Genomic DNA, 13,644 nt, shown 5'->3' with positions numbered 1-13,644 from the left:
CCCCCCCCCAATATCTCAGCTGTCTGCCTCAGTTTCCAGCCCCAAGCTCCCAGTTTTCTGTCTCTCTCTCTTTCCTGGTTGTCTCCATTTTGCCACCAGGCTTCCCCCCTGGGTGCTCCAGTGACCTTGAGTAACCCTGGGGCCACTTGATCTTAAGTAAACCCAAGCCTCAGTTCCTCAGCCAGCTTCTCTCTAGTCCACCGGTTCTAATCCTGGTTCTGGCAACTTTCACTCCCTATGCTTTAACTCTCTCTCTCGCCTTAACCTTCCCCCAAGTATCCCAGGTACCCCAAGCATACACATACACACTGTACCATCCAAGTTAGGAACTTATCTGTGTGTAGGTGGGTTGTATGTGTGTGAACTGGTGAGTGTGTATATGTATGTATGTGTGTGTATGTATATATGTCATCGTGTGCATGATATACAAATTGGTGATCTCTGTATGTGTACTGAGTGTGCGGGTATGGACAATTGATTTTTGTCTAACTTTTGGGGTGTATAGTGTGTGTGCTTGAATTGGTGATAGGTATGCATGTGCCTAGGCTAGGTTGGATGTGTATGTGTCTGAGTTGGTAGTGTGTGTGTGTGTGTGTGTGTGTGTGTGTATGCACCTAATAGATTTGTGTGTTTGTATATGTGCAATTGTGTCACACCCTCCTGTCTAACAGCGCAATATTGAGATCCTGAGAGTTGGCCTGACCCCACAGGGCAGCACCACTTCTATTGTGACTCCCTTCTCTACCACCTCCTGTGTGATGGCCTCCATGGCAAGAAAGAACACCCCTTTGCCATGGTGCCTGGAGACTACCATGATCTTTGGGACCCCCACTGCCCAAGCCACTGGCCACATGTATGTTTCATAAAGGGTGTACTCTTTCTTGGGCACATAGCAGCCTGAGGGGGCTCCAGTTGCTGAAAGTGGTGTGGGTGGAGGGGATGGAGGGCCCAGGCTCTGAGGCTGCAGGTTCCCCTGCAGCCACCTGGGCATAGCTCTGGCCACTGGGCTGAGCAGCCAGGTTTGCAGAGCTGGGGGAAGGCTGAGTAGATGGTTATATAGCATATACAAAACCCTGAGAGAGAGGTAGCGGACCACAGTAGGGATAGACACAGGGATGCCGCTGGAGCAACTAGTAGTAAAGCAGAGGTGGTGTTTGCTGGTGCGGGAGGCCCAGTGGCAGTGTGGGGTCCCCTTGTTGCTGCAAGTGGAAGCAGAAGGCCTCCTCTCTCCTGAGAGGAGAGGGTGGTGCTGTAGGTCAAGGTGAAGATGATGGTAGGGAGAGCATGAGCCTGGGGTACCTCAGCAGAGCTTTTCTGCTGCTCCTGGGCCCAGCAGCTCCAGCAGCAGCCAGGGGGAAGTACTGATGCCCCTAGGTGGACAAAGGATACTGGGCAAGACAGACCTATGGTCTGACCTACTAAATGACAGTTCTTATGTTTTATGGTGTATTATCAGCTCTCGGGCTCATGTTCCTGGATTTGTGGTGCTGTAGTTTGTATTGCTCCTGGCACTGAAGTTCATTCCTGTAAATGCCCAGATGAGGCTGGCTTGACATGGAATATTCACTGAGAAAATGCCTGCTACTATGGTTGAATTCATAATGCTGTAGTTTAACTGTAATTTGCATATGCTCCTTTGACCAGCCAACTATACAAGGGAAGCCAGTTCTCTGTTTGGTAGACCAATGATTAACCATCTGCTGGCAGTCCAGAGTGGCCCATGAAAAATATTAGTGAATAAATGCCTGACAAGGTGATATAAAGTATCTTTCCAGGAATAGAGGGCAAAGGAGAAGTGTGCAGAAGGGCCAGAAAGTACAGTAAAGGGATTGTGGAAATGACTATGGAGGACTCCTTAGTTCAGCCCTGGTCCTCACAATTACATAGTGGCTAGGTAGAGGAATCCATAGTAGCAATTCCAGTGATAAATCCAGAACTGGAACGTGTGAGTTGTATTTGTTCTGACAAAAGTAGAAGGGCTTTAAATGTCCTATGTATGTGCTTGTGTGTGTCAAGTGCATAATCCCAAAACTCAGTGCGTCTGTGCTGCAAGGTAGTTACTTGTGATGAATCCATTTTTGAGAGCACTATATAGCATATCTAACCATCTACTCTGGACCCTTCATGCTGGAATAGACTCTTTGAGTGGGCCAAAATAGGTCTACCACTAAAAAGGCTAGGTGGAAATCTCTAGGGAACTTGGTCTGCATAGTTTTTGTTGTTTCTTATGAGAAGCTGAAAGTTTTTAGATGCATACAGAAAAATACTTTGTGAACTGTAAGAGCTTTTGGCAAATGTTTTTCCCCACTTCTCATGGAAACTTCCATTTTCAAAAGAGTATTTTTCTTTCAAGTCTTGGTTGATCTTTTTTTTTAATTAGCAGTACTTCTAATTCTACCACCTGCTAAGACCAATACAAAACTGGGAACTGGTCCCAGAATGAAAAGAATCAGAGACTGTAAAATCCCCAGGAAGGCTTTGGAGAGAAGCATCTCCAGATATACTTATTCATTTTCTGTCAGAGCAGTGGGGTTCAGTGGCAGAGTACGAGTCCCAGTGCTCTAACACGAGTTGAGAGATAAGCTTGTCATCCCCAGGAGATCACAGTACAGTAGAGAGAGGGAAATGAGAACAGGAAACAATCATAGTTGTGTGTGGAGAGAGATGTGTATAGTGAAACAGGAGGCATTTTATTTACTTATTTTTGAGAGAGAGATTTCTCTAAAACACACACAGAATTCCTTGGAATTAGTGCTGAAATATGCCTTTTTTGGCCTTCTGTTTTCTCTGCATTGTAAGACATTTTCTAGTCTTTCCCAGAAAAATCTGAGTGGCCCTTATAAATGGTTGGAAGTAATGCAATTGTGCAGAAATAAGAAAAGCTGCATATATTGATATACCATAGCTGGATGCTGTGGAAGATCAAGGAAATCGATATGAAGTGAGATCCCTGAGTAGTAAACAAGTCTGGGTAAGCATTTACTATGAAAATCTTGAAATTGGCCATTTGGTAACTTTAGGAGGAGTAGGGGAGGCTGGTGGTATGTCAAATCACAAAGATTTTTTTTTTATATAACATCCAACCAAACAAAGCACTTCACTAAGAGGTATTAAAATTCTACTTTATGATACCTTGTTAAAGTCTTGTAGAGACAGCATGGCCAATTTTGTGCATGTTATTTGAAGGGAAGCAATAAATGAACTGCATTTTCTATGTCCTTTTCTTGGGGAAATGGTTGCTGCAGTAGACATAACAGATTGAGATTGCAATGACAAGTCATTTAGGTGATTTAAAGAAAATCTACTGAAAGCTAAAGATTTTTGAAGTTTCTATATTTTATATAAAATGTAAACGTCAAACTACTTCCTGACTCTGCCTTTTCTCCGTAATTGTAAACAGGTTACATGGCTTCTATTTGGTAAGCCATTAGTTATTAACTACAGTACTAAATTTGCCCTTGCACCAAATGACCCCAAGGGAAAAAGCTGTCTGTCTGATTACAATAACAATAGGTCTCTAACAATTGGATTTACTTAGCTAGATGTTAATTGATCCACTTAAAACCTTCCACAAAAAAGAGTTTGTGAATGTTGCATAAGATTGCATGAAGCTAGAGGCAAAAATTAGAAGACATTTGGTGAATTAAGAGTTATGAACTGCCAAGCCCTATTGAAGAAGAACTCTTTTAAACGAAATGTCTGAGTGGATGCTGAGCATTAAAATGAATTGCGCAAAATTTAATTGTGAAGTCCTGTGAACTATCTGGTTACTGTGTAATCGTAATTTGCACCTGAGGTGGCCTTTTAATGAATTGAAATGTGGGTTATAAATAAAAGATCAGTTCTTATTGCTCATTGTATTCCATTTCCCTTGAGGAGAAAGGTCTGAAATTTTGCAGTGTAAAATCCATAGAATGGATAGTTAAAAGGTAGTTGCTGGCTTCTGTGCTGGTAACTTTTCACAGGAAAGGAAATGGCTGTTTTGTATTGTAATCAGAGGATCCCCAATCCTGATACAAGGTGATAACATTTTGTAAGTGGATAATCTTAAACATCTGTCTTCAAAAGGACAGCACCCAACCCAGAAAGTTAACCAAAGAAGTTTTGAGTCTTCTCTCCCCTCATTCTGGAGCTCCACTTACCTGCAGTCATCTTTGAGTAATCCTGTCAACAAATTGGACACAGGACAGAAGCATAGAGTACCCCTCTGATTGTACTTCTGTGAACTGGCAAATGGGGACATCAAACAAATGACATAATATCCATATGCTCAGGACTAAAAATAGAGAAACCTAGGTAGAAAGACGACTGATATCTTCTTCCCAAAGTGTGAAATCTCTGGATTTCCAAGTTCTACTGGTCCAGTGAATGTGAATCTAGGTATTGCTCCCAAAACCTTCTCTTGTGCACTGTTTTTATGCACTGCTGTTAAATAACCACATAAGAACTTGAGGACTCTCTAATCCAATTTGTGTGGCATTTTGCAGTGCAAGCAAAGGCCCCTGTAAAACTTCCAGTAAAATGTGTGTGGAAAAGGGGTGTTTCCTTATAGTCATATATTAATTGCATATATGAATTGCTACTGGGCATAGAGTTCAGGATGTACAGTAGAGTGGATACATACACATTAGGACTGGAATAGGAGACAGTTGTAAAGGTGGCAGGGGTTTAAGAGACTGTAGAAAAACTTGCTTATCTGTGACAGTTGTTATACTTGTAATAATTATAGGACAGCAGTGATTAAAAGCACAGGAAGCAGTGGTGCTTCAGAAGCAGCACATGTCATTGTCAGTCTGCAAGGTGTTTATAAATATGTCTTTTGTTTTGGGTCTATGCTTGGGTAAGCTTTTACAAATGGAAAATCGCACAACCGCTTTGTGTAAGGAACACAAGCACAGTGGATCTGACCCTTCAAAAGCCACTTGTCCTCTGCTGTTTCTGCCTTCACTGGGAATTAATGGTGCTCATTGGCTTGCAGTATTTTGGTCTAAATTACTATAGATTATCAATGCACTGTCAGTATATGCACACAATGGTCTGTTTTAAATCTTTAATATATTGTTAATTGCAATAATATTATTGTCAGTGTAACATGGACTTACAACTGTCAATTCAGTATCATACTCTGCTCTTCCCTCAGTACCAGAATACAGATAATTGGTATGTTCTAATAAAATTCTAGTTAAAGATTTAATCTTCTGCCTGGTATGAGATTTTACACAATTCCTAGCAGCTGCTTTTAAAAAGAAAAAGAAAGAAGCCATATAGTGTTATCCACTAGCTATTCTGTTCAAAATTAAAAAAAACAAAAACAAAATCAATGTACCAAGCATTGGCTAAAACCCCTAAAAAGAATTGCTCTTTGGCCATGCTATCTTATTAAGCACTATTTTCCCAGATTATTGGTCCATGACATTGTTTAACTTTTACAAACCCACAGTCTTTCACATCTGCTAGAACAGTGTTAGAAGTGAAACACTGCTTTGCTGAAGTCGGTGACTTCATTGACTTCAATGGAGCAAGGATTTCACTTTTTATTTTTGAGCCACAAAATACTTTGGATCTGATCTCTACTAGGATTTTACAGTAAGGCCACTCAGCACTATTTTGGCTGTGAAACAGTTTACCTTAAGGCCCCTCTATATGACTATAGTTATGTAAAATGGTCTTGCTGCATATGAGAAATGGGTCTATTTTTGTACCAAAGAATCTAGTTACATACCTTATCTTTGTGTTACTGAGAAGTTAGGTGTGCATGCATGTATGACTAAGTTCTTTTAATTGTATGTACTTGGAATGATTTTTTTAAAGAAATAGAATGATCTATATTACAGAAAGAGAACACTACACAGTTCTAACTTCATGCTGATCTAAATCTGCTCTCTAGATGCTAAGGGTATACTCATGCCCAGCTTTGGTTGCAATTCTGTTCTTCTTTTTTAAAAAAATCTGTATCTGTAGATCAGGTTCACTGCACCTTCTTGAAGACTTGCTTACATGTGGTTCCACATGCTCTTATTTCCTGAAAAGAAAATTAATCGTAAGTGCAGCATTTATACAATATGCAAACACATGCACATTGTCTCCAAAACACTTATTTGACATGCTTAACTTAAATATTTGATTGGAAATGATAGATTCAAATTAAGGCAGATATATGGAACACTATTTTACTGAATGTATGATGCAACAAGAACCAATATTGTGTATTTGGAAAGCAAGCTAACTATTACTACAGGACTTCAGACACCTAGACATAATGGGCTAAATGTGAGGCCTTGACTGGTGGTGTATTCTCACATTTATGCATGTAGTTATTTAAATCCATTGAAAATGGTAATTTATCTGCTTTGGATGCATAAGTAGCATATTTGCCCCCAATAACCAAGCAGCTGGACAATCAGCTCTACAAGCTGTATTTCATAACCAAGGTTATTTAAAACAAACAAAGAAGACAGAAAAAAATGCCACACAGCCATCCATAAATCTGCTCCAAATCGTGACTATACAGAAGAGGGAACCAAGGAGGATGCAATTCTGTGAACAGGACAGGGAATGGAGAACTGGCAGAGCAGCCTACAAGTGAGTTGATAAGTGATATTACAGAAAAAGTTTTTTATCTCTCTTTTTGGTGGGAGTGGATCTTCATTGTGTTGGGCAACTAGTGTTGCTTTCTTGATTGTCACTTCATGGTCCATCATTGAAGACAACTTAAAAAAAATCATTTGGTGATCTTGGGGTCAAAGTAAACCTCCAGAGGAAGATTAAGGGAAGAATTATAAAAGATCCACAGGTTTTGTAGATGACAGAGTGGAGAAGGCTTGGAGAGTGAGTTCTGGAGGGAACCTTTTGTAGAAATCCTTAGGTGAGCATGACAAAAGAGGAATATTGGTAGTGTGAAGGGAGCAAGCAATGAAGAGGAGGGTTGTTAACTGAGGCAGATGGTCTGGAGAGTTGGCATCTGATTTAAAGTTCAGTGGAGTTAGAGTTGCATTTTAACCTGTTTTACTTTATGGGTTTGAGAACTGTTTTACTTTGAAAGGGGTCTCATGAGTGTTCCACTTGCACTAATAAAATATGTCACTAGTAGGGTGTGAATTGAACTCTGAGAGGGGTGGTGTTTTTTTCCTGTGTGGGAAAAGTGACCATCAGTTGGATCCATGGTGGTGGATAAGCACCCTGGCTATAGCAGGGTGTATGGGTTGTAATAAGCAATGAGGCATGTATAAAATTATACTAAAGTTAAAGACAAGTAAATAGTGAAGAATTGGAGATGCCTGAAGGAAAAGGAAGGTAATTTTTATTTAATTATAAATAAAATGTATTAAATTTTTTATTTAATTATAAAGGGGAGAACACTCACATGGAGATACAGTGTCTTCAAGTACCCAGGGACAGCCCAGTAAATGAAAGAGTCAATGGGACCACTGAAAGGGGGATGAGGGTTATTTGTGTAGTACACTCTGATTTGGGATTGATTAGGAAAGTACCCTAGATAGAGTCTAGGGGAGTCTTGTCATTGACTTTTCCCTTCATATGCAGGGCCCTAATTGTGCATGGTACTCTGCAGGGGTGAACTTCTGCTCCTGAGTAGAACAACACTGAAATAAGTTGATACCTCTACATATTCAAAGGGGTAGGATTGCATAAAAGAGCTTGGAAAGTGTGGGCTAAGACCTAGAAACATGAGAATCTATTTCAGAATCATTAAGGAAGTAGCATCAAAGATTTTATATCGATAAAAAATGGAAACTGTAACTCTAGTACCAGTTGTTTATGATGCTGTCTGCAGTACTTCCCACATTAAGTCTAGAAAAGACAGCTATAAAAGTAAATACCAGATGAGATAAATGGCTGTTCTTCCATGACTACCACTGTATGAGTTAAACCTCAGAAATACAATTCCAGTCTCTGGCAATGTGCTCTGGAGAAGATCCTGTAAGCTATAACCCTATAAGATAGACTTCAGTAGTGAGGAAAAGTATCAGGAAAACCTCCTGTAGGACAGAACAGAGCCCCACTACAGTCTCCTCAGTACAGTTAAAACCTCTAGCTTGATTTCAAAAGGGGAGGTTTTTGAGAAAGTTGATAAAGCAATCTGAGGAACTGGGAGATAGTTGACAGGCCAGTACCACACAAAAGACTAATCTAGGTCAGTCAGCTTACTGGAGTGAGCTGCTGAGATTTTAAAATGTACTAGTAAAAGGAAGCAGTTCAGTATGAATGAAAGCACTTGAACTGCAAGTGCCAGTTTTGGGACTCATTTTTTCCCATATAGATATATATAACCAAGCAGTAAGGTTATGAAATCTGCTGCTGATTTATAAAAAGAAATAAATAAAAACATGATAGAAGCAGTCAATACAAAGTAAGAGTAATACAATTTGAGAGGAAGTGGAGAATGGCTAGGAAAGTATCTGTTTCAAGTCACTGTAGCAAAATAGAATCTGAAGAGAAGAAAAAAAAACCTAGACCAGGAAATGGAGAGGGAAATCAGTAGATGATAACTACTCAAGCCCATAGTATAACACTCAACACTGCAGAACTGTGCAAAGGATTAAATTAAACATTTGGACCACTGTATAATGGTCAATTGAATCCTAGAATTCAGGCGTGGGCACAGAATGGGCACATCTACACATGCACTTCAGTGTGCATTAGCTTATTTTAATTAGCACATTTTAATTAATTATTTTTATTAGCACATTAAAGCATCACAAAAAAGTGCTCTTTAGCTAATGCACATTAAAATAGGCAAATGTGCCTTTTTCAAGTACCTTACAATTTAGTACCTTACAATGGAGGTACTAAATTTAATGCGCATTACCTAAAGTACATTATTGAATGTGTAGACACACCCAGTACCCAATATTTGATGGTGAAGGCATCAAAGGACTTCCTAATATCTAGAGATCCAGTGATCTGAGTTGTGCAAAATCATTACAAAAAATTGAATTTTAAACTTTTTCTACTACATGGTCAATGGAGACTGGATCTCAGTGGGCATGTCTACATAAGACACTTAATTAGAATTAGACTAATTCTACTGCGTATTAGCGTGACTGGCAAAAACTGCTAATATGCTAATGCACAGTAGCTTGAGTCTAATACGCATTATGTCACTCAAAAAGCATTCATCTGTGCTAATGCATAGTAGCACTGATTTATGGCACATTAAATAAGTACTGTTATTACAGGTACTAAACTTAATGCACCATAATTACAGCTCATCGATGAACATGTAGATGCACCCAGTAAAGTCTCCAAATGGAGTAAATAGGATGCCTTCTTAAGTTAATGAAATGCACAAGATGATAAATATGGGAGGGTGGGTCATTAGAAGCCTTTAGGTATGATATAGTGGGTGAAGTGGCACATGCTACCATGCTGACCTGGAAGCAGCAATATACGTCACATGTTTATTTTGATTCTGTCCCTCCCCATCAATGGAGCTGGAGAGCTTTTTTTAGGGCTGTCAAACAATTAAAAAAATTGATTATGATTAGTTGTGATTTTAATCACACAGCTAAAAACTCGATTATGTGCAGAAAAACTCAAAATTATACAGGTACTTTGTATGATTGGGGGGGTAGGTGTGAGGTGTGTGTGGAGGGGGGATTTTGTGAAGGTATGGGGGCATGTGTGGGGTTTGGAGCCTGGGGAGGGGGGGCCCCCTCACACTGTGGTGGGGGGGACGGTGGAGCAGTAGTGAGGGGCAACAGCAGGGCTGGGGGGACTGTGGCTTGGGAGTGAGGGACAGGGCATGGGCATATCTTTGCCTCCCACCTCCACAATCATATTACCACCCCCCACACAGGTGTCCTCTTTTTTGAAACTAGAAAAATGGTAACCATACAAGAATGCTACCTGGCAGTGTGTAGAGCAGCACCCAGCAGGTAAGTCAGTGGAGGGGAAGGAGTTGGGGAGGGGGGCAGATCAAGGTCTCTATGGTGAGGGAGGGGCAGGGGCTGGGGTGAATGGGACCCCAGGGCCAGGGCAGGGAGCAGGATGGACCAGAGGTACGGGGAGGGGGGGTGGCTCCCTGCCACTGCATACACCACTGGGTGGGCATGGGGGGCACATGCACCCCAGATTTGTGAATGGGGTGGAGGAAGGCTGCCTGCTGCAGGCTGGGGCTCTGCATCCGGCTGCCTTTGCCATGGGAGCCACATGCTGGCTGTACTGTGTCATCTTGTTTGGCTGATGGGAGGGGGCACAACGTGGCATTGCATAGCTCTCAGGGCAAAGGCAGCAGGGTGCAGAGCCCCAGCCCACAGCAGGAAGCCCACCTCTGCCCCATGCAGAAATATGGGGGGCACATGCCCTCCATGCCTTCCCCAGGGGTGTGCGCAGCAGCAGGGAGCTGCTCTCTACTCCCTGCCCCTGGATGAGCCTTGAGCCTCCCATGGCTCCACCTCATGACCCAACCTGGCCCCGGGGGCTCATTCACCCCAGCTCCTTCCCCAGCTCCTGCCCCTTCCCCTCCTCCTCCACAAACTTACCTGCTGGATGCTACTTGACATGCCACCAGGCTACATTTCTGGCTGTGGGTGCTGTGGGGGAAGGGTGTGTGTGTCCTGCCTTCCTGTGGCAACAGCCCAGGGCCTGTGCCCTTAAGGCTCCTCTGTACTGCCACCACTGCCCTGCTGGGTAGGCTGGAGGCAGTGGTGACAGTGGTGGAGAGGAGCCTGGGCGTGGGCTCCAAAACTATATGCATGATTAATATGTTTAAAAAATTAACACTTTAATTGGTTCTTGCATTAATCACACACATTAATACTGATTAATTGTCAGCCTGACTTTTGATGTATACTGTAAAGAAAAAAGGCAGGAAGCTAAGGAGTCTGTGAGATTTAAGAACATAGTTAAATGCTTTGAACAGGATAGGATTGTCTACATACAGAAGATTAATCATACACTTCAGTTCTTTGCTAAATAGTTCTACATTGGCATTCTGGTTCAGTAAAGAACTGGGCTGATGATGGGGTCAGCTGATCCATGACTGTATAGATTGCACTGTAGGCAAATGGTATGTGGTCATTTGGGATGGTGTATCCAAGGGAGCCAAATGCTAGATATGTCAGTCCCATGTGTGTGGTTGGAAAACAACTGGCATGCCTTTCTGATTTTAACTTGTTGGGCTGTGAGATTTAGGATAGACCCATGGCCTTTACCTTTTTGACAATCAGATGGCTCTGGCTGTGATCATAAAGAGCTTCAAGGTTATTGTGCCACTGATAGATACTTACCATCCTAAATATTGAGTGCATTTACTAGTGAATGGGAAAAGAGGTTTGATTTGATTCCTTCAGTGGGAAAAGTACCTTTTATCAGGACTGACATGATACTGATGATAGTATGACTAGCTCTCTGGGAAAAATCTGTTATAAACTTACTTTAGGTGCTGTTAACTAGGAAAGATGAAAATAATGGCCAGAATGACATTTTAAAATCTAAATTGCTCTCTTTCACTTTCTAGGCTGTAATTCATGCTGGCCTATAATTATTTAAAAAGAATAATGGTATATTTTCCCCCTATGGGTTGTTGGATATAGAATTTCATCAGTCTCCAAGCAGTTTATTTCGCCAAGCATATGAAGGACATTCTTTTAAATGTCTTTGTCTGTGTAAACATTTCAAACCAATATATCAGAGCAGACAGCCAACACAAAGATTGTCTGAATTTAGAATTCTGTTCTTTATATATGGGGGCACAAAAGAACAATGGCACCATATGAAATTATTGCTTTAGAAGCAAGTCAAGTACAACACCAATACTTAATTATGCCACAGTATGCCAAGATAGCACACAGCTTGCTGCAGGTTATTACATTTTTCCATTTGAATAAATAATGAAAAATATGACGACATTCAGAACATGTTACATGATCTTACCAGGTGCAGTTCATTTCCTTCGATCCACTGGGTCCAACCCCGACCTTCTTTTTCTCCTTTCTGTACACAAAGAAGTTTATCTCCATCCCAGCTCACAGTGGTCTGGTAAAATAGATACATTTTCAACATTACAGTAGCATTGAACTTCATTTGTTACACTTATGTAAAGTCATTGCCTTTAAATTAGGGCTTTGATGCAGTAGAATAGATGTTCTCATCGTTATACCCCATAACTAAGAATAAGTCTTGTACAGTATTTTAGTGTCTTGAATGTGATCAAGACTGATTACTGACTGAACAGACTGCTGCCACTTTGATAGTCTTGGAAACAAAGTTTGGGTGTTTGAATATTTCTTACTTCTTCATAGTTGCAAGATTCCAAATGAAATAACAAGAGCTATTACTTTTAGAAATCTGTTTAATTTGAGTTTTACTGCAAATACTTTTTATATGATTTCTGCACAAAGACATTCAGTTTTAATAGGGAGGTGCATTATGCCCACATGCAAATGCTTCCAATTTTTGCCTCTCAGAGAGGTCTCACATCCATGAGTTCCTTCCACTAGTGTTTCAGGCTCATTTATATGTTTGTAAATAGGCCTGAAAACTTGATGTTCCCCTTCTTTCTTCCACTGCATGACCCCCTCAGTCCTAAGGAATAAGGAATTACTATGCAGCTCTAAAAAGTTAGAAGCCATATTCACTATGAACTGTCAAAGATGGAGAAAATGTTTACTTTTACTGGAATTAAGAAAAAAATATATGCATCTATCTCAGTTTTAAAGAAAAAAAAGTCAGCCTACATTTGTCAAGCTCAGGAGTTGAACGCAGAATTGGTTTTAAGTATTCCATATCCCTATTCTTTTTCTTTTTCTTCTTTTTTTAAAAATGTGTATGTTACAAACAATTAATTCTTAAATGATAACCATAATAGCCGCCATCTATAATCGGGTACAGCAGTCGGTCTCTACCCAGGGGAAACTTTAGACTAAATAGGCATGAAAAAAGAACTGCTAGAAAGAGGGCTAGGGTAGATAATCATAGGTAGTATACGTTGTCTGCGTGCACTGTACGGGGTCTCTGAAGACATACTAATCAAATGTCCTTGTTCAAAGTTTCTCTCTTTTTTTTTTTTATGGTGCATTTAAAACTTTTTATGCATCTAGCCTCTGAAATAAGCCATACTGAACCTACTAGCACATCACACTCCTTTTACTGTTTAATATATTTTTATCTGACTGAAATGTCTTTAATATTTTCATATGCAACATTTTTTCATGGAGTCTATATCTTGAAATGGATTTAATTCCATGCCTGCTTCAGTCATTCAACCCAGGAGTAGAAACAACAATTGATGACTTAATTCACAAATAACGGCTAGTCAAAGGGCTTTAAACTAGATGTGAGGGGGAAGGGGAAATGCTAACTGGAGCTTACCCGGGGACCAATATACAGGAAAGCTCCATCAACAATGAAACCAAGCAAGCCACTCTTATGGGAGCTGAGAAAACAGCTCCCCTTCAATGCAACAGGCAGCCAGTGACCTCAGTAGAAGGACTTAGGTGCCTGTACACCAATGCCAGAAGCATGGGGAACAAGCAGGAGGGAACTACTCCTCCTGCCTTCCACTGGGCATTACAATCTAGTAGAGATCACAGAGACCTGATGGGACTCCTCTCATGACTGGAGTATAGCCATAAAGGGCTACATCCTTTACAGAAGGCATTGGGTAGGGAAGAGAGGTGGGGG

At 40.9% G+C, this 13,644-nt stretch overlaps 1 long non-coding RNA gene across 1 annotated transcript; it reads right to left on the bottom strand.

Annotated features, from left to right (window-relative positions):
* Positions 1–5,212: 5,212 nt before the first annotated feature.
* Positions 5,213–11,973, bottom strand: LOC112548535. Its single transcript, XR_003092236.1, has 2 exons — positions 11,896–11,973; positions 5,213–6,022 (listed from the first exon to the last, which is right to left on the bottom strand). It is a non-coding gene; the product is annotated as an uncharacterized LOC112548535 (long non-coding RNA).
* Positions 11,974–13,644: the final 1,671 nt, after the last annotated feature.

This window comes from Alligator sinensis, unplaced genomic scaffold (genome assembly GCF_000455745.1).
Source record: "Alligator sinensis unplaced genomic scaffold, ASM45574v1 scaffold1806_1, whole genome shotgun sequence".
NCBI lineage: Eukaryota > Metazoa > Chordata > Crocodylia > Alligatoridae > Alligator > Alligator sinensis.
The sequence above is the reverse complement of the archived record's forward strand: the minus strand, read 5'-3'. Positions and strand labels throughout refer to the sequence as shown.